At 43.4% G+C, this 26,086-nt stretch overlaps 1 protein-coding gene across 7 annotated transcripts in view; it reads left to right on the forward strand.

Moving 5' to 3' along the window:
* The window catches only part of TSNARE1 (t-SNARE domain containing 1), a 507,873-nt gene that overhangs the window by 56,467 nt on the left and 425,320 nt on the right, over window positions 1-26,086 (forward strand). Inside the window, exon 1 of one of the 7 annotated variants that reach the window (XM_056332140.1) lies at window positions 18,624-18,651. The exons of the other annotated variants lie outside the window; for them this stretch is intronic. The gene's annotated coding sequence lies outside the window, so the exon portion shown is untranslated. Of the gene's footprint in view, window positions 1-18,623; window positions 18,652-26,086 lie in introns of those variants that run through there. 7 annotated transcript variants of the gene reach the window in all.

A 26,086-nucleotide genomic window follows, 5' to 3' on the forward strand; every position in this document is an offset into this window, starting at 1 on the left:
TATGTATCTATTTTTTAAAGAAGTAGTGGGATTGATTTTTCTCTTTTGACCTGGAAATCACAGAAGCTCAGGCTCTACAGTCAGAAGTGGGTGCCTCCTTGTCTTAAAAGCAAAGTGCAAGCGCCTTAATTTCTGCTGGGAGCTGCCGATGAATCTCCTGTGTCAGGCCAGACTTTTTGGCTGCAGCCTTCGTTTCTCAAAGCACATCAGCATATTTTGGACTATCTGCATCCCTGGGCCTTAGAACTTTTCTCTCTGCTCCTCGTTGCCAGCTTTGGATTTTTTTGTGTGTTTTAAAAACACCTCCTCCACACACGGGCAGGTTCCTGTGCTGGTTTGGGATGGCAGCCAGCATTTCTACAGCTGGTGCATTGAGCATCGTGTGAGGTTTCTGCAAAAGAGGCAAATCCAGATGTCCCCTTTTTTTGAAGCAGTGAGGAAGAAGCTGATGTGAATTACTTCTGCGTTTAGAGATCCAAAAGGCCAAATGCATTTATCTTCTAGCAGAATGGAGTGGCAGCTCTCCTGCCTGCTTGCTGCAAATTCAATGTTATTTTATGAAGCCATGGTGGGAATCTTTCCTCTTTTTTTCTCCCCTTTTGCAGTGCATAAGGATAGAGATATGGTGTGCGGGGTGGTGTTAGAGCAGGTGCTTTAAGGGATGGGATGTGGATCGCAAGTTGAACTGCATGTTAGTTTGGAAGAGGATTTTGTTGGCAGCTATGGAGCAGATGGAAGGGAGACAGGCAGTGATTGCACAGGAATGGTCTCTAGAACCCCCAAAATACTGATCCAGCATTGAACAGTAAGACAAGAACACCCTGTGGCACTATCTAAACCTGCTACACTAATTCCAAGGGAAAGGACATCACTCTTTTCTAAAATTACATTTTTTTTTTTTTCTAGGAAATTTAAAATACTGCGGAAACTTTGAAATTCTCAGTGACTTACTGACTCAACTCTTCTTCCCACCCTCATTTTCCAGCCAGGTACATAGCAGGAAAGAATTCCTAAAATCAAGCAGGGTCAAGAAAATGAAGAAGAGAGGTGATGGCATGATGTCTGTCATTGAGAGAGAGCATTTCTGCATTTAAAGATGGTCTGAATCAATGTTTCCTGTTGTAAGGCAGTTTTGCAGGTTGGCTTATGTCAGTCCTTGTCTCCTCAACAAGATAATTGCCTGAGATGATCTGCTGTGGCTCAAGCTGGCCAGCTGGGAAAGATCTTGTCTTCGAAACTTTTGAGTTAGAAAAAAAAATGTGATCGTCTCTTTTGAGAGAGCAGCTGGGAAGCAGAATAAAGAAATCCATCATTTTTTGAGAAGGAAAAAAAATATAGCAAGAAATAAAGAAAACCTGCAAACAGAGTTGAAAATGCTCGACTTAAGTGCTGTTGCATGTGAATATTCTGAAGCCCTCAATGGGATCAAAGCATCTTTGCCGAATGCAAAGTATTGTCTGTGCCCGCCAGCATTACTGCTTCTCAACAAGGTGTGGTTGTTCAGTAGGTAGTTACAATTTTGGGGGGAAATATCTAGAAATGATTAAAAAGTAATTTAAAATATCTGCACTTTCCCATTAAGCTTTTGCCAGTGGCATGAAACAGTCTGTGTCTTCCTCTGCGCTTATAACGAGCCTATTGTCACGCTGTAGGCATTTTTATGATAACATCGTGTATCAACCAAAGCTCGGTTAACTAAAGCAAGTGGAGGAACTCCCTTGGCAAACAGAAGTGTGCAGCTGGGGATGTTGATTTCTCTAGAGATTAGTATATTGACATATCAATATATTTTTAAATAACTCCAGACCCGCACAGTGCCAGTTAGGGAAAGGGTGTTATTTCCATTCTTTCCCTGCCCCTTAAATTGGACCAGAAAAAACATGTGTTACGTGTGTTTTTTTGTGGGTTTTTTTTTTCTTTCACTTGCCATAGAGTAACAACAATAACAACAACCACACCAAAAAACAACAACTACAAAAAGCGCATTAAGGAGTCAGAGCAGCCTGTGGGGTTGAGGAGATACAGCTGTGCTAATGCTTTCCTGGGTCTGCAAAATCTTTTTTGTAGGAGAAACAAGGTTGCAGCTCCCAAAGCATTTGCCATGTGTTGCACCTATCTAATAATATAAGTGGTGTAAGTTACAATACCAGAGTCTGCATGAGGAGCTTGAAAATGCTCAAGACCCCTCTGGACGGGGTCTTGAGGTGCTGCTTTCATTGGGTATTTGAGGCAGCTTCTAAGTCGCATCTCTTCACAGCGCTCTTGCCCTTTGCTAGGAGGTGTGAGTGCTTTTCCAAACAACATGTTAACTCAATAAAGTTTCAGTGGAGTGAATGGTGTCTTAGTCAGCAAGGTCTTGTTGGTGGGGTTGGACTTTGTTAGACCTGGGGAATGACCTGAATAAAACAATACTGGCCTTATGGATGTTGTCCCCAATGGTTGTTGTCTTCCATCCAGAGAGGACTCTGGACTTCAGCTCCATGGGAATCCTTGGACCTGTCCTCCTTGAACCTCTTCTGTTGAGAAAAAGCCGGCTGAAGGCAACAGGTGATTCATTATAGGCATTGACATTCCTACTGGCTGTTATGGTAAACGGGTATTTTCCATATGCCAATGGCTAGACGTCTCCTTTTCAGATATTATCCCAAAGCCTTTTTTTTATCTTCTGTTTTTGCTTCCTAAATAATAACTGAAGGAAGAAAAAAGCTTGGAGGGTGCTGTCATAGCTGGTGTGCAAGGTGCTGTATAAAACAAGGCTGTTTTGAACAGCATTGCTCATCTCGTTGGTTCAGCTGTTGGTTGGTTTGTTGGCTCCTGGCTTGGGACTATTTTCTGGCAGTTTGTTCCTTTAGGCAGAGCTACTCTTCTCATCAGTGGAATCTGAGGACTGTTCCACTGAAATGTTGTCGTCCTTCACCAGTGCTCCCCTCCCTTGCCCTTTTTGAATGTGTGCTTCCTTAGGACGGGGAGACCTCCCAGTGTCTACAGCGAGGAGAAGTGAAAGCAGGTTAAACAAAGCAGCTCAATGCTGGAAAGCTCTACAAGACATGGAAACCTGTTCCTGCACAGTGGTGGTTCCCAAATGCTTCTGCTGAGCTCCTAACACATACTGCTGAGCCGTGCTTCCATGGTGGATACTCACTGGGCTATGCTGGATGTGGAAGTCGATGGAGTGGGTTTTTTAGAAGATGATGGTTGAAATGCTGTTCGTTGACTCATCTGCAGTTTGCCCAGACCTGCTCTTTAGAGGCTGGTGGCCTTGGCTGGGCAAAGTGGTCTAGTTGGCATAATTTCTCTTTTCTCTCACAACCACTCTCATGCATGACATAATAAAAAAGGATAAAGAGCTCAGATTGACTTCCAAGAATTGTATGTACAGTAAGCTATGTAATCTCTACTGCTGCTATAGGGTAGCCATAATTAAAAGCAAACCACAGGAGTTTACTGTCTAAATGAGCAGGTAGTTACATACAGTGAAAGAGGAATGGGGGTAGGGGGAGGACAATCTATAGGCTGGTGGGTTATTTGCAATATACTTTAATAACTTTATTTTTTAATCTAATTATAAGAGAACAAGGGGAGGGAAAAAGTTGGGTAGTAATCAGAGTATCTGACTCATGGTATTGAAAGGATAAGCAATTTTCTCCCTCGAAAAACCCCAATGAGCATGTTTTGAAATTGCTTTTGAAAGTTAATATTGACAGGACTGAAAGCTCATAGACTTTCTATTATGTCATAACTAATCTTGATGGCAGAGCTTTCTGACTCTGTCACACCCAGTTAAATCAGATTTGGCAGTGCTGTGATGAGGTTTTTAAGTATCTAGCCAAGGAGAAGTGTGCTGGCAGAGACTTGTGCTGTGAACCTACCTATAATTTCCCCTTGTTTTCTGCAGTAGCACCTCCCTCTAGTGAGCACAAACAAACAAAATCCCAACTTTTAAAAGTCGTGACCTGGATAAAACTAACCTTGACTTTTCTGTCTTGTATGATTAATTTCTTCTGTGGCTTTTATTGTCCTGTTTCTTGCTGCGAATGTTTTGAGGAACACTGAGCTCTGGTAAAAAATACAATCCTGTGTTTTTCTAAAAACTCTAGCTCTTTTGAATTAAAGTAATTACACCTTTAGTGTAATATATTGACTATATATATGTTCAGCAGACCTTTTGATAACGTAATAGCTTTACTGGTGGCACTTAATCTCATTCCTGAGCAGAAGTGTAAGCTATAGGGCCGCTTTATTTCTAAGCGTGCATGCTTGCATGAGCTTTTGTCGTTTTTTAACCCCGGCCAGCAACCAAACACTACCAGCAACCAAGCCCCACGCAGCCACTTGCTCACTTCCCCCCACCCGGAGGGGTGGGGAGAAGAATCAGAAAGGAATGTAAAACTCGAGGGTTGAGATAAGTACAATTTCATAATTTAAATGGCATGAAAATGTAAGAATAAAAATAACAATAACGGTAATACCAATAATAACAATAACAATTATAATGGAAAGGTGGGGCAAAAGGGTAAAATCCAAAGGAAAGAAAGGAAAACAAGTGATGCACAGTACGATTGCTCACCACCCGCTGACTGATGCCCAGCCAATCCCCGAGCAATGATCCCCCCCAGCTAGCTCTCCAAGTTTATATACCAAGCATGATGTCCCATGGTATGGAACACCTCTTTGGCTGGTTCAGATCAGCTGTCCTGGCTGTGTCCCTTCCCAGTCTCTTGTGCCTCTCCAGCATTCTGGCTGGCAGGGCCCGAGAAACCAAAAATTCCTTGACTTAGTATAAACATCACTCAGCAACAACTAAAAAACATCAGTGCAGTTATCAACATTGTTCTCACATCAGAGCCAAACCGCAGCACTGCACCAGCTACTAAGAAGAAATTAAACTCCATCCCAGCTGAAACCAGGACAGCTTTTCAATCCCACTGCTCAAATGGAAAACTGGGACGGTTTGTCCCCTATGGAAAGACATCAGTGAGCGTTTGAAAGAGTGAGGAAAAGAGCCTCAGGAGGTTTAGAGAGTATGCACTTGGGTTGTTTTTTAGTTGGCAGGCGTTTGGCACGGTAGTGGATCTTTTTGCTGTTAGTGAATTTTTAAATTTGTTGGCAAAGTCTCGTTTTCCTGCATGTCCCCAGCCAGCATCTTGTATATCTTATAACTGGGGTTATGATCATGGTAGAGCTATTTCAGGTTATGCCTTTGTGATTGCATTCACAGGTCCAGATCTTCATGTTCTTGTTGTTAGATTAGACCAGCCCTTGGGAAATAACTGGGCTGTTAATAGTGTGTTGATTGACCAGGTGCGTGCTCATCCACTGGTGCTTAAATGTGTCTTCACTACTGCCAAGCTGAAAGCATCTCTGTTGCAGCATTGAAAAAAATCTGTTGCTGAAAAGGTGTCCTGGTCCTCTTGGTCTCTTCCATGTTTGTGATGGACAGGGTGTCCTCTGCTTGTTGGCTGTTGGGAACCTTGCTGGTTCTCAGCTTGCAAAGAAGCTCCTTTCCTGACCTAGAAACACAGCCATTCGCCATGCATAGTCTGATGAGGTACATTAAAAACTACATAGAACTTTTAATCAGTTTTTAAATACTATAGCTCCTTGCCAGCCCTGCACTCAGTGTGAGGGAAGCAGCTCTTGGCAGTGGTGGATGAGGGCAGCTGTTCTGCCTGGATGTCTGTGGCAAAGTGCTATTTTATGAACTCCTTTGCTTTTGGCTAGCGGCAGTATGTGCTCCACGAGTTTAATTTTACTCAGCCTCCACGATGTGTTGAACCCAGTGTCAGTTGGCTCTGTGTCGGAGGTATTTTATCTTCTCCAGCTAAGGTAGAACAGGCTGAGTGAGGTGGTTGGAGGTGCTGGGGGAGATGCTTTGAGCTGGACATGGAGCTGAAGTCACCACCTGCACATGGGCACTTGGGCATCAGCTCATTGCCTGTGTGGGCCAGGAAGGACCGTCCATCCACCCCTTAGGCCTCCCGTCAGACACGGGCACAAGGCACAGTGGTGTCTTGTTTCTCTAATTTTCCGCCTGCATATCCCAACTTGACCACTGCTGCCTTGCAGTTGGACACAACATAAATTTATATAGAGGAGGAAAGAACTCAACTCTTGTGGGAGGTTTGAGGCTGTGGATTTTTTTCTTTCTGAACAAATTTCTGGTTTGCAGGCCTCTAACCATTTTCTGGTCTTCCCTGTGTGCTCAGTAGAGATGGCTGGGCAATAGCCTTGTTTTTCTTGACTCTTTGCCCAAAATAATTCATGGGTCTCTAGGGTGTCTGGGAAAGAGAAGCTGGAAACTGCAAACCTACGTATCAGTGCCCAAAAGCTGGAAAAATGCTATTTTGGGACTGGTGTGTGGTTACGTGCAAGCATGTTTTGGTGTATCTACAGTACTGCTGTGGCCTGTGTGGTCCAACCTCATCACCTGGGAGTGCAGGTGGGAATGCCCATCCTCAATGTTCGTCATCTCAGGTTGGTTTAATCTGCATTTTGCTCTTCCTGTTGAGTTGAGGTGCGGTGGTTTGCTGACCCTTTATGGGTGGAAGCACCTGCGGCAGGACTGTTTTGGGGTATTGGATGATTGTTCACGGTTAAGCGTTGCTCTGTCTGTTACTAGGATTTGCTGCAGAGAGCTGTGTGAAGTGGCAGCCCACAATTTTGGTGTTTTCTCCTATTTGAGACATATTTGAGACCTTTCTGAAGGATGTTGGGTAAGCTAAGGGCTTGCTGCTATAGCAGTGCCATGCAGCTGTACTCCTGGCTGTAGGGAGCAGCGGTTGGTAGGGCACCTTCTGAAATATTCACATTTAATAGCAATTCAAGGTGCAGCTGAGCTCTGAAATGCCATGGAGAACCTAGGCAGTGGACATGGAGTGACAACAGCTAAAACCTTTGGGGCTTTGTTCTTATTGAGCTATCTGGCTTTTGTGCATTGACTGGTCTGCTTGCTTGGACTGCTGATGTTCATCTTCTCTCTTGACTGTTAAATTCAGTGTAGTGGAAATGTTAATCCTGACTGGTCACACTGCAAAGAATGATCTGGTAAAAGCACATATAGATGCTATCTTATGAATCTGTTTAGGTCTGAAGAACAAACCTGTACATGATGCTGTTCATGTTTCCTCAGGTTATTCTATGAAGTCCCATTCCGCCAGGCTGTGGAAGCTGGTTTGTGTTGTGAGGATCCTCCTCTTTCTTAGTTCATGGAGCAGGACTCCTGCTGGGATTGAGGGGATCTCAGTGTTCATATGTGGTATGTGGGAAGAGCAGTCCGATTTCCTTCCCCGTCTGCAGTCTGGGCTAGTCAACATCCCCTTGTTTGGATTTGCCAGGGGCTGTAGACCTTTCTGAGATATCCCTCAACAGGTTGGACATGGAAATGTCCTTTATTGTCCTTTATTTCCAGACCATAACTGTGTAGGATCTAAGCCATAATCACAATTCCTTGAAGTTTTAAGCAGCTGTTTTATCCTGCTTGATCTCTTGTATGTGCTGTCACGTCTGCCTGTCGGGGTGTTCCCTACTGAATTGGGGCTCCGTGTTACTACATTTTCTGATGCCCTTTCAAAACACCTTTTCCCCTCCTTCTCCCTTACCTTCCATTTGCATGACCTTAAACCTGTTTCGTGTTTTGGTGGCTTTTCTGAGAGCTTGGGCTCCTTAGTTCTTTGGAGTCCAGTTCGCTCTGGGTAAGGCAGAGCTGGAGGCAAAGTTGCAGTCACTTTCTGAAGTTTGTTAGGGCGGTTTGCTGGCTCCATGCTAGATGGCGAGCAGCAGAGTTGTCCTTCCTGTGGGATTCTCCATGCAGACTCAACAACATCGTGCCAGACCTGTGCTGGCGTCATTTACCTGGTAAAAGCAGTTTGGGACTCACTGTGTGGTCTGCAGGGCAGTATAAGTTGCCAGAGGAGAAAAGTTTTGGTAGAGACATGGATGGCAGAAATTCCTGTGCCAGCGGTGACTGCAGAGTGTCAAGGAGGGACAAAACCCCGACCAGTGTCTTGCAGTCCTCCAGGATGTTTTTTCCATTAGTAAAGGAAGTATTTTTGGTTATTTAAGTGGTGGTTCATTTTGGTGAGTTCTGCTATAGGAAGGGTAACAGAGGCCTGGCTTGCAGTATCTTCTGTGAGGGCTAACATCTGGAGTGGAACATTTTACTGTCCCACACATTATTTTTTTTTTACTGTTTTTTTGAGTGGATGGGTTGAAGGACAGATGGGTCATTGGATAGCATGTCAGCAGCAAACTTGGAATAGTTTGGGTATCTAATTCTGGCATCAAATCCTTCCAGTCCCAGGACCCCACATGTCGCTCCAGTTGGGTGGTGCTCTGACCCTTGGGTGATGCTCCAACTCTACTTCTTCTTATCACAGGGAAGGACACAGCCTACGCAACTGTTCCTGTTGCTCTAGATGAAGCCTGAGCATGTCTGAATAGTGCTCTCCCACCCAGGGAATGGGTGTTAGGTTCATGATGGCACATTTGATGTGTACACGTGCCGTTGAACATCTCACACAGTGAATATGCTTTTGGAAAACAAAGAACAATTGGTATATTACTGAAGGGAAAGTACTACTGATGCTACATTACTGAAGGAAATCCCACTGTTCTTGTTTTTTGGGTTGTTTTTGGGGGTTTTTTTCACCCCTAGAAGCTACAGAATTTACTACACTGTTAATGTGCTGAAGGAAAATGGTAGTAAATTAGTCCCTGTAGCCAATCAGACTTGTATTAGGGAAACACTCATATTTATGAAAGTGGTCAAACATGCAGTAGTGTCCACAGATGTATGGCAGTGTTTACAATAGACCATAGCACCGTCTGATTTATCACAGCGCACTACATAGCGGGCTGTAATGTGCATTGTAATTAGTGTAATGTACCTTGTAATAGCTGTGAAATAAATTCTGCACTGAACCTTTCAGCCCTAAAACACAGGGTCTAATGCAGATTCCATGAAGATAAAGGGGGAAAAAAAAAAATCATCTAGCATCATAAAGGCCTTCATATGAAGTCTGAAGTACATACATCCATAATCTATAGGTCTCAGGTTTGTGGGCGAAGTGTCTGTTACCCTTGCATTGGGCACCACTTTCCTTCCACGACACACAGCTTTTCTCTTCCCTGCAGGCTCATCATTCCTATGTCAACCTAGGTGGGACAGGATTTACTGATTTATTAATTAGCTTACCCCACGTCTTTGCATGCACCCTCTTGGCGTGGCTTTTTTTAACACTTGATTGTTTTAGAGAGATGATGACTGAAAATCACGTTTTGAAGCTCTAGGAACATCTTCTAGTTCTTTATCTCTGTTGCGGCTGGTGTTTAAATGTACAGAAAAACATTTTCAGGCAGGAGTGGGTCTCTGTGTGAACTTCTAGAACGTCTTCCAGTGCCTTGCTGAATGATGCCGCCAAAATCACTGTTTTTGTGGTGTTTTTTTTTTTACTCTTGGAGGTTCTGTAGGACTGTCAAGTACTAATGTTAATGGTTCGTAGACAAGGGACCTCGCTCCTGAGGGGTTTTCACTGTGAAGTGGTGTCAAGAAGGACTAAGTTGAGACCTTTGAGCTTTGCCTCCCAGCCAAGATGCCCTCTGAGTGCTCGGGGAAAAGGAGTTTCCTAGTTGATGTAGGATGGAATTTGTTTTATTATTTACTATCTCTCTATCTAGCATAAAGTTGTTTTTTTTATTTATAATTTTTATAAGGACCCTTTATTATTCAGATCCTTATTAGACAGAATTTAATTTTGGGGGCTAGTGCTGTGTCTTTGGGGTTGTTTTTGTTTTCTTTTGCTCCATCTATCATGAGTATTTGAATGGGGATGGAAGAGTCAAACCAAAGCAAATTTATTTTGTCTGTCAAACTTCCTCTTTGCAGTACTCTTCTGTATGTAATAAATGACACAAAATCAATCTCCCAGTTAGCGTCGTCTTTCTGCTTGCAGCAGCTTTTGCTCAATGATCGTTATTTTTTGTTTGGCTGCATTTTATTCTTTAATGTGTTTTCAAATACATCATCAAATAACAATACTTGCGAAGGAGGAGTTCCTTCTTCCGTTTGGAGATCTGAGTGCAGGTGTGAATTCATGTGGCTTTTCTCTAACCTTTTGTGATCAGGTCGTACTGCATTTTTTAGAGGGGGATACCAGGGGAAGGAGTTGAGTGGCAGTCAAGAATGACGAACAAGGATATTATATTGCGGGATAGGAGGTGGCTTGTGTGTTCTTCAAGCAGTAAGTTTGTGAAATCTTTTTCCAAGTATCCTTTAGTTTGTGCTCTGATTCTGTTAACCTTTGTTTCCCATCCTGCTTTTCTTTCAGCTTTTTGGGTTTTCCATCATCTTTGTGATAGACTGTGAAAGCAGATGTGTGGCTGTAAGTGAACCGAACCAAAATATGGATTCTTAAAACTGGTGTTCCAGTGGTGTAATTCATTTTTTCCTGAATGCTTTAATTCAGTGCAATTTCTTTCATACTGTAATTTTTAATTTTAATACAGTTTTTGAGAGCCTTTATATTTGCAGAATTCTTGGTTCAGGGGGAAAAAAAAGGAGAAAATAATAAAAAAGTGGATATCATTGAGCTCCTAACCTCAACTCAATGAATTAGTCTCTTTTAATATATTTGGTAGTCAAAACTTCACAGGACCTTCTTATTTACCCCCACATAGTAAAGACTAAATATTAGCTCTGTGATCTGAGGTATTAATCTGTAGACTGGGGAAAGTGATTTTTGTTGAGAGAGTATTGGACAACTGACTTACAGCAGGAGGACTCAGAGCCAAAGTGAGCCCCACCAGCAAGAAGAGGCACAGTGATTTAACCCCCAGCTGGTTTACTAGAAGGTCATTATTCACATGAAAGTCTGAATCGGTGAATTTTAAGCCCAAACTCAGTGAAAGACCTAAATATAAATCTGAACGTGAGTCAGCAGAGTGGCATTGTGACAAAGACGGTAAACCACGTCCCTGGTTAATAAAGGCTTAGCCAGCAGGTCCAAGAAAATGTTTTTTCCTCTCTGTTTGACACTTGTGAGGCTGCATTTGGACGCATTGTCCAGTTTTGGGCTTTCCAGTACAATAAAGACAGTTGTATGTTGAAGCACCTCTAGGGGAGGCCACCAAGGGATCTAGGGGTTGGAGCCCAAGACATACGAGAAGGGACGTCAAGAACTGGGTTTGTTCAACCTGAAGAGGAGATGTCAGAGGGGAGACTTTCTGTTTTGTTTATCTGTATTTTACCATGACTGTTTTTGAAGACTGGAGCATGGACCTGGAGAGATTGTGAGATCTCCATTCTTGGAGATACTCAAAAATTTTCTGGATAAGGCCTGAACAACTCTAACTGGAGCTACTTTGAGGAGAAGGAGAGTCTTAGAGACTTCCAAAGGCCACTTCCAGCCTTAATTGTTCTGTGACTTTGTCATATTTTAGCGGGGGAACGTCAAGGTGTTCCTACCTCATGAAGTGAATCTGCAGAGATTTACCCAGTGTTCAGTAGGAAATTGCTGGTCTCCAGAACTCCTCTGATGATAACTGTGAAATTATTCTTTCAATTCTTCCCTTAAGCTATGGAAGAGATTTATTTGATGAACATCTATTCCCAGTCTGGGAGTGTCAGTTCTGTACGTAGGATTGGAAGCTGGGTGAAAATATGGCTGTTGGGGTGATGAGACAGCACTTAGAAAATGGGTTATCAAACAAGAGAGATGTCTTCTGTAGAGTGATCCGGGAACTGATGGTGTGCAGTAGCGTTCATCCTCTTGCTCCAAGACTTTTGCAATTATATTATATTCAGCACTGTCTTCAAATGTGTCTCATTGATCTTTTTGGCAAGTGGTGGTTGCGTTTGAATTTGTAGGTCTATAAAGCTTCTTGTTGTGGTGTGAATTTCTGTTTTTGTGGGGGTTTTTTGTTTTGTTTTTTTTTTTTCCTTAACATAAAAGGCAATACCAGTTTCTGTAAAATGGCAAGCTAAAATCTTGTAAGCTACCAGCTTTTCAAGATGTCTCAGCTCCTGTGGAGATGAACTGCTCTCCTAAAGGTGTTACAACTCGCTTCTGAAATTGGAAAGCGTAAGAATTTCTTAAGATTTCTCCCTTCTCCAGCAATGATTAATTACTGCTTCTGGAGCTAAATGGATTGAATGGCCTGATGTAAATCCAAACATGTGGAGACCTTTGCTCATATTTAATCATCGTCTGTCCAGTGCCGTGGTAGAATAAATTATTATTGTTATTATAAAAGCTACAATTTATCTTCCTCCAACTAAGCCTCAGATTTTTATTTTTATTTTGTTTGCCTTGAGACAGAATAGTTTGGGTTTTTTTTAATGTCTACCAATATAAATCAAATCAAGAGTATTTGCGGTGGTACTGTAGCGGTATAGTAACTGCTCATCGTAACCTGATTGCAGTAGTTTCTATTCAAAATGACGTGGGAGCTCTGGGTACGCTTCCTTCTGCTCGTGAATATTTGATTTTTAAGCAGATGGACCTCCTTTCCCCTCTTCATATCATTTCACTTTATACATTGGCAAAAGCTGGTATGAACACACAGGTATCTTGTCCTGATGAGATATTTGGCAGGTCTTTATTAGCCTTTTCAGTGTCATTCTCCTGATGTGAGCTGAGGATCAGAAGCTGGGTTATTTTAGGAGACTTATAAGACAAAATATAATCTGCTTCATTTCCTTTTCTTCTTCTGTGTATGCACAGGCTACATTTTGGAAGCCACTGGAATTACATCCTTAACAATATAGCCTTTCATCTTTTTTCGAACTGTGATATATATATATATAATCTGACTGGTTGGTTTATTACATTTTGTAGCTTTCGAATTTTTCCAAAGATTAGACTGGAAGGAAAAATGCCTTCAGAGTGAGATCTATGAAGGTGTGAAACAGTCTCTGAGGAGAGGCACTGGAAGAACTGTGGCTTGAGTTATTGCAAAACAAACAGTCCAGAGGATGGCAAAATAAACCCTGGGGGCATTGATGTCTGGGTGACCTGGCTGGGATGGATTAGCTCATGCTGGGGGTCATCTTCTCCAGGTGCGGGTGCTCACAGGAGGGATGGCTCCTGCTGGGAGGAGAATTGGCTATGGATAACGAGTCTGTTGGATTCACAATGTCTTTGAGATGTGTTTCCTGTAAAACAGCTGAAGCCGCTGTGTGCTGCTGGACTGCGGGGTGCATTCCCATTTATTGATGGCTTCTAAATGGTTAATTACGCATGCTTCTTTGCTTATTCAAAGGATTTAATTGCCCTTTTCTCTGGGGAGACCTTATTGCAGCCCTTCAGTATCTACTGGGGGTTTATAAGAAAGGTGGGGACAGACTTCTTAGCAGGGTCTGGAGCGATAGGACAAGGGGGAAGGTTTTAAACTAAACCAGGGTAGATTTAGGCTAGATTCAAGGAAGAAATTTTTTATGATAAGAGGGGTGAAACCCTGGACCAGGTTGCTCAGCAATCAGGTGGTAGATGCCCCATGCTGAGCAACTGGGATTAGTTGAAGATGTCCCTGCTCATTGCAGGGGGGTTGGACTAAATGACCTTTAAAGGTCCCTTCCCACCCAAAATGTTTTATGATTTTTACCATATTATTCCCAAGTGCTTCTGTGCAGTCTTCACCGATTTCTCAGTGAGGCAGCTGAGACAGAGATTGCTTAAAGCTGAGTGTTCCGTAGCAGAGCTGGCACAGGTAGCACATCTTCACCCCTGCCAGGCTAACAAGTTGGTGTGCAAATGAGCTGGGCAATATTTATTCTCTTTTGTAATAGCACAGCCTCGATGAGCATCAGTAGGTGCTCTGATAACCTGTTGCTCAAGGTTTGCTAACCACTCAACTGTTTTAAAATGTGATTTACTTTATGCTGGAGAACAGTCCGGATTGAGGTAAGGTGAGCTCCTAAGGGTGTTTCTGGGTGCCCATTTTTGTATCTGAAGAGGACTTCTGCAGGGATTTAAGGGGTTGTGCAGGTGGTGATCTGATGGCCAAAGTGGAGGGACCGAATTCTGATTGGTACAATACAGCTCTTTGAAGCAAAAGCTGATGGTTATTTTTCAAAGATTCAAGGCTTTCCTGATGGACGCGCTACTTTTTAGCTCCATTTTTGTGCAGTCTGTGTGAGCACACTCAAGTTCTGCTTACCAAAGCCCGCTTCCTGCAAAGATTGACTTTCTTTTTCCATTTTGAGGGAAGAATGTCTTTTCATAGGCGATGGGAATGCTGGGGAATAAATGCTGCAGCAGCAGATTTGAAAGGTTGTTTCTATAAATGGTAAGGGCAAATTCAGCATATTTTTTTTTTTTTTTAATATGATTTTAATGTACATCTTGGTGGAGGCTTGAGCTTCGTTTGCATGGTTGTATCAATGCAAGCAAGAAGCCATGTAATTTCTAAAGAACTCAATAGCCCAGCTTTGCTTTTCCCTAGCAAAGCTAACTGTATTGTAGAGTGTCCGAGACCTCTTTTTTTCTGCACCAGAGAATTTTCTGTTCTTTATACAGTGCTCCACTTTACCGTGGAGAGCTTCTTTTGAATCACGCAAGACCTGATTAATCCCTTATTCCCATATAGATGCGAATCCTGGCTGGATCCAACTCATCACCATATTTTAAGCTAATAAATTGAATGCTGTGCAGGTTATCGCAAGTTTCTTCTAGAGACAATCCTTACCATGTAAAAAAGTTAATTTTGCTTTTTGTGGTGATTAAAGATCTGGGGCACCATTTGCAAGTGTATATCCTGAAATACTTTTTTAAAACGATATTTCTTCAAAAAAAGTTGTCTAGCTCTGTATTATTTGATCTCTTATCTGTTACCTTCACTGTAGAAACCGCATTGCTGCATTTCAGTGATAACCTTATTCCTGTGTATCTGAAACCATATTGCTTTAGGTTTCTGTAGTGTCTTTCATCGTAGCATCTCCAGCAGCTTTGCAAGTCCGCTGGAAAGTAGGTCAGTGTTATTCTGGTTTATAATATAGAGGCTGAATCTTTAGGTTTCTCTGTAACCAGTGTTTTGTTGTTTGCAAGTGGCTCTGGCTGTGGACAAGTTGCTGATTTCTTAACTTCATTTTGCAGTTGTGAACTTCCTCTCCTTTCCCCTGTGCAACTGCAAACTACTTCTGAGGTGTCTGAGGAGATGCCTGCTGTCGTATCAGCTGGTACCTAACTTGCACATTGGGCTTTTTTTTTGTTGTTCTCTACAAAATCCCTTCATCTGTGTCTCCAGGGACTCTCAGCACTGCGCTGGGTGGGAAGTAGAATGTGAAAAATTATCTCAAATGCAGCAATTAAACTTGACCTTTCCTTCTGTTTGTATTATTTTGCATTTTGTAATTATTTTTCAAGTTCTTAGCTCAGGAGAGGCTGATCCATTGGTTCGAGATGAAGGAGCAGTGCTGCAGAAGGGCTTGTATCAATCCCAGTTATAACTCTTGCTCTTGTTGAATTCATTGCCTTTACCAAAACTCATTTGCCAAAAATAATTTTGAATTGTTTACCCACAAGCTGCCTGCTTCCATCACGTTCACATATTGAAGTACCCTTATCCTTTATGAGTGGTCTACCACTAAATTCAGCTGCCCCCTCCCCCATCTCTGTACGCCCCCGTGCCCCTCCTCCCTCCCTTGCATATTGCAAGAGTCTTCAGCAGAAGTAAAGCAGTGGTTGCCTTTCCTTGGGGATCGCAAGTGAGATATTGGAAAATAACCTGCTTATGGCAGATGCCGTCCTAGAAGAATCAGTATTCTTGATTTTCTCTTGATACTGTGCAGGTACTCTGATGCCCTACAGAGTACTCTGTGTTTTATAATGCTAATTATATAATTCTATATAATTTTTTGTAACCTAGGAGGCTTGGGTTTATTGAAAAGTGACATCTGTGGTGCACTCTGCACCGGTCTTTTGGAAAAAGAACTAGAAGACAACATTTTGGTGCGTTTAGCACCTGGCTAGGCACAAAAACATGGTATTCTCTGAGGAGTAGTTCTGGGTGGTCATTTAATAGGCAGATTGAAAGACTTATATGAAATTTTTAGCAGTTTAGACATGGTAGAGTTGATTGTGGTCATCATATCCCATTTTAAGCTACTTTTATGATGTTTTTGTAGACTGTGTTGGGTGTTTACAAGAGCCATCCACAAGAACGTCTACTTCTGTGGTTGTGCTCTATTCCCACCCTTTTTCCACCTACTGCATGCTACTAACCTCACAGTTACCCTCAAAAGGAATGAGAAGAGTGTTTCAAAGGGTCCCATGTCCATGTGATAACAGAGGAAGGTCTCCAGAGGAATTTAGGATGTAGACTGTGCAAGCAGCCCACCCATTTCACGCTCTCTGAAACGCCTGGCTCCAAATCTGGCAACCGAAGAGGATTTACAAGATTGAATGAGACCACTCTGATCTGATTGGACTTTATATGTCATCTAGAGGAGCTACGTGGAAGTCGTTTGGACTTCTAGATGCCTTTAAAATTACACATTTTTAGATTGCTGTGCAGGAAGACTTGGTGTCATGGTGTCTTCAGTAAAAGGCAAAGTAGCCCGTAGCACGCAGGCTGAAAAACACTGAGCTGAAGTTATTTGAAATGCAGTGGAAAGTGCCTAGTGCTCTCAGTAAATTTTGGTGTAGGTCCCTCTTGCCTGTAAATAACTATATGCCACTACTTGCAGCTAGGTTGGAAAGTTGGACTCCAAATGCGTTCCTGAGAAGCAATCTGCTGTGTTTTCTGGCCAAAAGATATCAACGTCTATTCCATTTTTGATCCATTTCTGCTGCTTCTAGAAGCAGTCATGATGTGTTGATTCCCAGAACATGCACTTACTCGAATTGCAAAGGCGTGACTTCTACCGATGCATCAAAATGTCCCTGTTAAGCATTAAAATGCGCTTTGTTTGGATGTGCATATTAAAATTGGTCTTCTCCCCTTTTCTCCCAAGGTGAAAAATCTTTAGAGAATTACAAATTGTAAACAACTACAGTTCTGTTCATAAATTGAATGGTAAATAACTACATGCAGAGAAGTTTGCTTTTCTCTGCCACGGAGTTGTAGTTGCAATTGAAGTGGGACATAGCAGTGTAAATTAATAAGTTTGCTAGTTATATCTAATCCGTTTGGAACGTTAATGCTTGGGAATAAAAAGCAGAAACATCAGACTCTTTTGAGATATGTACTGCCTGTGGTCCTGTCCCTCGTTTGTGTACAGTTACAGTCTTGGACATGAATAGTTGTCCAGAGTGGTACATCTCAGCAACAAGTCTAATAAGGATATTTAATGAGTGTAATACTATACATGTGAAGGTCAGTCGTGGTGCACTGGAAAGAATACACATCATGCTGTTTAAAAGGGCTGCAAGAGAGGTTGCAAACCACAAGCCAGATTTATTTCTTCGAAAATAATTATCATCCTTGCAGGCAAGAGGAGGTGCCTGCAGAGAGCTCTGTCCGTGTCAGACTTGCTTTTTTTAAAGACTCTGCACTCATTTTGAGTAACATAACTCCATGCAAAAAAGCTACTGCTCTTAGGTAGTTCAAAAGTTGAAATTTTTTTTGCCCTTTTTTTTTTTTAAATCAATTAGCAGAATAAAAATGTCACCACTATATATAGGCTGTAGAAACTCAATGTTAGTTTTTGACAGGATGTTATTCTCAGAGAACACAGCGAAGGACGGAGCCACCGAAGGAGGCGGATGGATGCTGAGCTGCCTGTTGGAAATAGCCAAATTCAGCCTTTGATTATTATTTTTCACCATATTGCGTCACCACTCCCCAAACTTCAGTTCCTCTGTCCTTTGTGTGCTGTAGATTGTCACTCGATTTAAATAGCATCGTCTTTGTGCTTGGCGAAAGGGGGAGGCTGAGAGATTCCCATCTGAGTTCCCTCAGATTTCTGTTTTTTTTCAGAGCATGAATACTCAGCCCAGGGATGTTTGTCAGGAGGGAAATGGTTTTGATGGCTGGGTATATAGTGCTTTTGTTATAATATCTTTGCTTTTTAATTCCTATTGCAAAAGGCTTGTTCCTCCTGTTAAACACATGGCTTTTTAGCCACCTTTATGTGACAGCCGATAAGCTCGAGGGCAGGTGATGAAGGCTTACTGCAAGCAGATACTGCTCTCACACACCACACCCCCCCCCAGATGTTCTCATCCTGCAAATAATCCACATTTTTCTCTTGCTATCCCTGAAACATAAATGCCAGCTTTTCCTTGCCCTTGGTATTTTCTTATACAAGTATTTGCATCCCTCCTCCTACACCTCGTACAGTGTCAGATGTCCTATGTGCCATGTAAATTCTTACTTGCCTTTAGGGAGGCTCTGCCTTGGTTTGTCTTGCTAGTGGTTGCTTAAGAAGCAAACTTGGACAGGCATGGTGCATGCTTGTGCCTTGCTAGGGGCTTTGGAAAAAGATAATTCTGGTGGTCATCAATCAGGATTAGCCTGTCGCCAATTGCAAACTTGATATTGGGAGTGAGTTATCCCAGCAAGAGATGAATGGGGGTGGAATGCTTATATAGAGAACATAAAGGGGGCATCTGGTGATTGCATGCTGCTAGAATCCTGTGGTGACATGGATTCTGTCAGCAGGTCCCAAACAAGCTGGAGATTGAAGCTTGGGTGTTGAAGTGCTGGAGCAGAGAGGTAAGCAAAGATTTGCTGGGCAAACCAAGGTGCAGACTCTGTTTCTGTGTTCACTTGAGTAGCTGTTGAGGTTTTTTCATTGTTTTGATTTCTTTTTGGGCTTTTTTTGAGAACTCTTCCTTGTATCCCAAGCACCGTGTCTGCCGGGCAGAATGCTGCTGTGGGCAGGTGTAAGCTCACATCTGCAGGTCCCTGTAGCTCCGTGTTGGCATGCAGGAACTTAATTTGTACTGAAAGTGTTTGTGGGTCTGTAAGTGTTCATGTGGCTGCGGTGAAGATTTTATTCACTGATATTTGAGCTGAGGAAATAAAACTGGTAATGGATCGGCTTTCTTGCCACTGGTACACCTTGGAGATGCAGCTGTTGAACCCTTTGCCTTCTACCTCACCATCCCTTTGCCCTAGTCCCTTTTTTGCTTTTTTTTAATATCTAAAAGCAATTACATATAAAAATCCTTGAAATGAGTAAAACAGTTTGCTGGGAAATAGCCAGCTGTTACCCACAGCAGGCAGGATTAAAGTGCATCTGGCTATTAGTCCCTCTTTGGTCTGGAAAACTATTAGTTTCATCCCAAAGCAGATACCCAAAATAAGGTGCGTGACTCCATCAAAGGTTGCAACCAGTGGAATAAAGCAAGAAAGCCAAGATTTAAACCACCTGATATTATTCACCTTCTGCTCTCGTACTCATAGGCTCATGTATTTATATGCTTTGTGTGGTGTGGTCAGCTAGAGGGGTTATTCTGTGAAATAGTTATTCATAGAAGGAGAAGAATCTACATTAAAGGAACGTTGTAATGCTGTTTCCATGTGGGATGTCTTTGTGGTTATCCCTCCCCCACCAGAACACATGCACACACACGCAGAGCCCCAGCCGAACAACAGAAACACTTGTTTTTCAGTTTAAAAGTCAAAGCGGGGTTTATCCACTGTTCAGGGAATGAGGAATTTGCTATTCTGATTTTGGATGTTTCTATTGCATCAAGCATCCTTGTTACCCAAGAGATAAAAACCAAGTGGGATTCAATTTAAGAAAAAAAAAAAAAAAAAAACAAACAACCCCCAAACAAAAAACCCAGAAAAGAAAGAATACAGTTTTCAATTTGTATATTAAGTGGTAGAACTGATTTCTTGGTGGGAAGGTTATCACAGCTCCAGGACACCAATTGCAAGTCAACGTATTTCCGATGCACGTTGATGCCGGGGACTGTCCAGTTCCCTGCGATGCATGCAAATAAACATGGCTGTCCTTACAAACGGGCTTTTCTGTGAGACTTACAGAAGGGGCACAGCAGAAGGTGTGGTTATTTTGTGGTTTGACCATTGGTGCTTTGCATCTCTGCATCCCCAGCTGGTGTCTGGGGAGATGTTTGCAGTGTGGGTACGGTTGGTTGTGTACACTGTGCTCCACAACTCCCTCCCTGAAGAAGGGCTCCTGGGTTGCTCTGCTGGAGTGTTGCCTCTTTGTCCCACCAGCCCCGTGATGTGGAAGGTTTCTTCATTAGCCCAACCTGACAAAAATGCTAAATTGCTCCTGGGTTTAAGGGATGCCATAATTTTACAGCAGTGCTGGCTAACTGGGGAGGTTCCAGAAGACTGGAGGTTAGCCAGTGTGATGCCCATCTATAAGAAGGGCAGGAAGGAGGAGTAGGAGAACGGCTGATCTGTCACCCTGACCTCAGTGCTGGGGCAAGGTATGGAGCAGATCATCCTGAGTGCCATCACACAGCACATGCAGGGCAACCAGGCAATCAGACCCAGCCAGCACAGGCTTATGAAAGGCAGGTCCTGCTTGACTAACCTGACCTCCTTCTATGACAAGATGACCTGCCTGAACAGATTAGGGGAAGGCTGTGTATGTTGTCTATATGGACTATAGTAAAGCCTTTGACACCATCTCCCGCAGCATTGTCCTGGAGAAACTGGCTGCTCATGGCTTGGATGGATGCAGTCTGCACTGGGTGAACAGCTGGCTTGTACGCCTGAGCCTGAAGAGTGGTGGGGAACGGAGTTACACCCAGCTGGTGGCCGGTTACAAGTGGTGCTCCCCAGGGCTCAGGGCTGGGGCCAGCCCTGGTTAATATCCTTATCGATGACCTTGATGAGGGGATTGAGTGCACCCTCAGTCAGTTTACAGATGACACCAAGCTGGAGGTGGGTGGTTGGGAGTGTTGATCTGCTGGAGGGTAGGAAGGCTCTGCAGAAGGATCTGGGCAGGATGGATTGATGGGCCGAGGCTAGGCTGACTGTATGAGGTTCAACATGGCTCAGTGCTGGTCTTGCACTTGGGTCACACCAACCCAATGCAACAATACAGGCTTGGGGCAGAGTGGCTGCAAAGCTGCCTGGTGGAAAAGGCCCTGTGTGTGCTGGCTGGCAGCCGGCTGGAGATGAGCCAGCAGTGTGCCCAGGTGGCCAAGAAGGCCAACAGCACCCTGGCTGGTATCAGCAACAGTGTGGCCAGCAGGACCAGGGCAGTGATTGTCCCCCTGTGCTCAGCACTGATGGAGCTGCACCTCGAATCCTGTGTTTTGGGGCCCCTCACTACAAGAAAGACATTGAGGTGCTGGAGCATGTCCAGAGACGGGCAATGGAGCTGGTTAAAGGTCTGGAGAACAAGTCTTGTGAGGAGCAGCTGAGGGACCTGGGGTTGTTTACCCTGGAGAAAAGGAGGTTCAAGGGAGACCTTATGGCTCTCTTACAACTACATGAAAGGAGGTTGTTGCGATGTGGGGGTTGGTGTCTTTTCCTAAGTAACAAGCAACAGGACCTCAAGGAAATGGCCTCAAGTTGCACCAGGGGAGTTTTAGATTGGATGTTTGAAAAATTTTTTTCCCTGAGATTTGTCAAGCACTGGACCAGGCTTTCCCAGAAAGTGGTTGAGTCACCGTCCCTGGAGGTATTTAGAAGACATATAGATATGGTACTTCGGGACATGGTTTAGTGGTGAGCTTGGCAGTGCTGGGTCAATGGTTGGACTTGATGATTGTAAAGGTCTCTTCCAACCTAAATGATTCTATGAGTCTATGACGCAGTGTGCTTCCTCTGGCTTCAGGATGGTCTTTCAAAAGGAAAACACCCATATGAAAAGTCAAAACTTATTTCATCAAAGGTTTTATGTATCTTTTTCTTTCCACATCAACCTGTTGGTTGATGAACATCATCTTAGTTTTTTGGGGATTTTTTTTCCCTCACTCATCTCCTCCAGTGTATAGGACTGGAGGACCCAGCTGATCTGGAACATGCAAACATCTCTTCATCTGAAAGAGCACCAGATGAGAATCACATTTCGCAGCGAGGTTGTTGTCTCTAACCAGCTGGAGAGGTTTCACCGTCAACCCTTAGGGAGTCCTTCAGCTCTCAGTCACATCCTTTCCATAACACCACTGGCCCCCAAAGCCAAGAAATGGCATCGAGAGTGAGCATCCTTTCCCTGCTTGCCATGGCCTTTTGTCTGGGTGGTGTTTCTGGAGATTTGTTTTTCTCTCGAGGAGCTTACAGCTTGTTTTATGCTACCTGTGGACGTTTTTATAACCATCAGGTTGTGATGGTAACACTAATGGTCTCACCGGGTGGAGCTGTGGAACGTCCTTTGGGGTAAACCATGTCTAGGAAGAAGTATGTTGAGCTGGAGATGAAGTCTGGAGGTAGGAAGATCCATCTGGAGATACAGGCCCTGGTAGACCTCATATACCCGTTGAGATGCCTTCATGATGCCTGTGTGTCTGGCTGTTCCCGTGTGCAGTGCCATTTCCCAGGAGGCATCCATTGTCTCATTGTTCCGTGCCAGCTTCTGGCTTCCTTGGGAGGTGACCTGTCATCTTCATGTCTCTATGACAGCTAGCACAGAGGGGCTTGAGTGCATCTTGCAGGACCCACAACTGTAACGTAGACACCAGCGAGACAATGGTGATGACTGGAGAACCATGTAAACTCATAGCATTTTGTTGTCCAAGCCAAAAAGAGAGAGGTGGCTGGCTGGGTTTATTAATTCATAATTTATGGCTTGCTTGCTGTTCTCCCGAGCGTGAATTAGCAGGATTTTTCTTTAAACCCTATTTGAGCTTGGTTATCCTCATTTGCTTCCTCTAAAAAGTTTTCTGAGCTCATATTGTAATAGATTATTCTCGCGTGGTTCACTGCCTGTAATGAGTAACTGAAAATGGAAACATTTTGCCCAAAAATGCAAGTGATGCTGTACACTTGTGTTGCCGGGCTGGACAGATACGAATTACAGTTCTAGATTGCTCTTGACCTTGTGGTAGGATGTGCTTTGCTGTTTGCTCCACCTGAATGCTGCTATGAATGATCCAGCTGGGAAATGAGTTTGGGAGAGTGCGGCAGAAAGCAGGGGGGCAGGAAGGCTTCTTGGGGAAGGCAACGGCCCTATGGGTATTGGCAGTGATGGCTCAGAAATTTTTTCCTTGCCTTACTCTTGTCGTTGGCTTGTTCGTGCGTGTACTTCTGTTTTGCTCAAAGTTCATTGAAGGCTTTGCTGGAAGAGCCCCTTCAGCCATAACCTTTAAAACTGCCATCTAAAGTACGGTGGTAGTCAGAAAAGTGACTCTCTGGAAGTGACACGGTGGCATGCAGTCGAGGATTTCATCCCTCTCTGTTCTCCAAGCGTGCCTTGTTTGTGCAATGAAAATCTGAATTTAATTTCTATTCTCCCTCCCGCCCTTTCTAAAATGTCAGTCCTCCACATCCACCCTGAGATATTGGCACTTCTGATGAAGTTGAAGGCAGAGCGAGCTCCTCTCTCCATCATGGCATTCACTTTTTCTCCTCCAATGGGAGCAAGCGCCGGTTTTCATCGAAAAAGTTAATGGCTCTGACTGAAAGGAAACAGGTGCATTTGGTAAATGGTGTTATACACAGCCCAGCTTTTGCTGCAGGGTTACACCTGCGGCGGTGGGTGCAGATGGAAGAGGGACATGTAGCACCAGCCCCATGTCCTGCAAAACTCACCTTTGCAGAAAAAATTACTCACCAACACCTTGACATGCTTATCTATTCCTCTTGTCTAATTCAAGCTCTGCTGTGCTTCAGCTGCATCACTTGTGGCCAGGGGGACCCGAATGGCTTCCCTCCGTTGCCCAGTTGGGGTAAGCCATGATGCTTGGGCCAGGCAGCTCCTGCCCCTGGTGCCAAAGGGGTTGGAGGCTGGAGCTACGCTGGTGAAGCCCAGGGGAGTAGCAGGATTTATTGAAGGCACACGTGTGCTGCTGAGTACCTGTTCTGTCCTTGTCCCCTGCAGCTCTGTAATAGATTGGCTTAGGTGTTATAATTGCATTACGCCTCCCTCCCCTTTCTGTTCTCCTCCCTGCTCCTTCCACCCATCCTCAGTGTTTAATATATGCAAGTTCTGCTGCAAAGGAAACTCAGAATAAAATAAAAAAAAAACCACCAAAAAAATAAAACCACCGCCACCGAAGTGGTAAAGGCAGGAGGGAAATCCCATTGCTTTTTCCATCATTCCTACCCGTTTTTCAGGAAAGGATGAAAGATCTTACAGTTAACATGTCTTTAGCTGTGAAATAGGGCTTTGTGAATGCAGCCAATGGATGGGGTAGGAGAGCTAGGATGTTGCCTTGTGCTTGAGCATCACAGGTGACCAAGGGTGAGGGTAAGTGGGAAGCAGAGGGTCTATCTGGTTAACCTGCTGGTGCTTAAACTGTTAAGCCAAATGTGCTTGGTATGAAGTTACCCAAATATGTGTTTATATTCAGACACATTTTACCAATTACATATTTATATATAGGCTCTGTGTTATATTTGCACACATTTATTTACTTACTCATTTTTCTTCCCTTCCCTGTTGATTTGAATCCACTCGTATGCTGGTGCTGCTTGGTCTTTCTCTGCAGCGTGCTCTTCTGTGCAGCTCTGCCTGAGATGTACATTGAGCTTGGAGGTATAGCTGGAGGGTAACTGGAGCCAAAATAAATCACAGGTGATTGTTTGATGCAGCCTGACTGCTTGAGAAATAGAACTTTTCCTTATTTTTGGTGACTTGTCTGTTGTCATCAGTTTTGCTTTGTATTTTTTTTTTTTGTTTGGTTGGCTTGGTTTTTCTTGTATGGAGATTAAAATAAGGAGAGGGAAGCGCAGCCTCTCTGAACGTGAGCAAATCTCAAGAAGTTTCCCAGAAGGAAGAAATACTGGCGTTTGCCAGCACCTGCCATCACTTGAGGATGCTCCATGGGCAACAACGTGACTTGCTTTGTTGCTTCTGTCTCATCAGCAGGTTTTTAATTAATATGGGAAAGGTCCTAGATAAAGCTTTTTTGCTGCTTTTTTTTTCTTTTTTTTTTTCCCTTTTTTTTTTTTTTCCCACTCCCCATCTGTCAGTATAAAATTGGTGAAAGCTTCAGGCCATGAAAAATGCCCTGAAGATTGGGATGGTGGCCAGGCCAAGGATGGGAGTTGCCTCTAATTACTTCTCCATCTTCAGTTCTTTGTGTGTTGGTCCAGCACCTTTAAGAATCTGCCGCTGCAGTGTGTTGATTTTTTAACTCAGAATAATCTTTAATAATCCCTGTAATTCTGTATTTATATGACACTTTTTATCTGGCAGCGTTCTGTAATTCGCCCATCATACACAGATTCTGTCAGGGGAAGAAACAACATACCAAAAGCTGGGTTTTCTTTTAATTGAGGTTTCTAACCTTAATTACAGCAGGCTGTTGGTCCAGCAAACTTTTTGCTTGAGGAGGAAATCCATCAACAGCATTTTCACCTCACTGAGAGACATAAAAATGAAATGCTGGACATTTTGTTCTTGTTTGCTAATGCAGAGAAATAGCAATTTGGAATATGAATAATGGAAAAGCGATGCAGTAGTTTGTGGGAGAAGTGAGCCAGTTCTGCTTGCTGAAGCCGGCTGAAAGTTCACCTGGAAAGAAGCACCTCTTGTCATGAATGATCTAAGAAAAATGTGTTTGGTTGTTGTTTTTAATAACATATGTGACATTTTGGAGCTCCTTGATGGCCATGTGGGAATCCAAGGTGTATGCAGAAAGACCGTAAAATGGAGCTGTTTGCTAATACAAAATAATATTGGGGCTAGTCTTCCATTCTGAAATTCTGGAAAGATTCTTATGGAAGTGAAATAGGGAGATTTTGGCTTTTCTGACTACTCTGTGTACCCACCCACTACTGCCCTCTTCCCACCAAAATACAGCTTTTTTCTGAGCAACTATGGAATGATACATAGAAAGGCTGATAGTTTTATAAACATGAATTGTTGAGCATGGCTAAAACTTGTGATTTTTACAGGGGCAGAGGGGAGAGAGGGATGATACAGTGACAACCTGTGAAGGCTGGAGGGTTATTTTTTTTTTCCTATTTTTTTTTCTTTTCTTTCCTAATTTCATTTTCAACTACCCCTGTGTCTGCTTTCTCAAGGATTTAGTTTGTGTGCGGTCTTTGGGTT

The sequence above is a fragment of the Falco biarmicus genome, chromosome 3, assembly GCF_023638135.1.
Source record: "Falco biarmicus isolate bFalBia1 chromosome 3, bFalBia1.pri, whole genome shotgun sequence".
In the NCBI taxonomy this organism is placed as follows: Eukaryota; Metazoa; Chordata; class Aves; order Falconiformes; family Falconidae; genus Falco; species Falco biarmicus.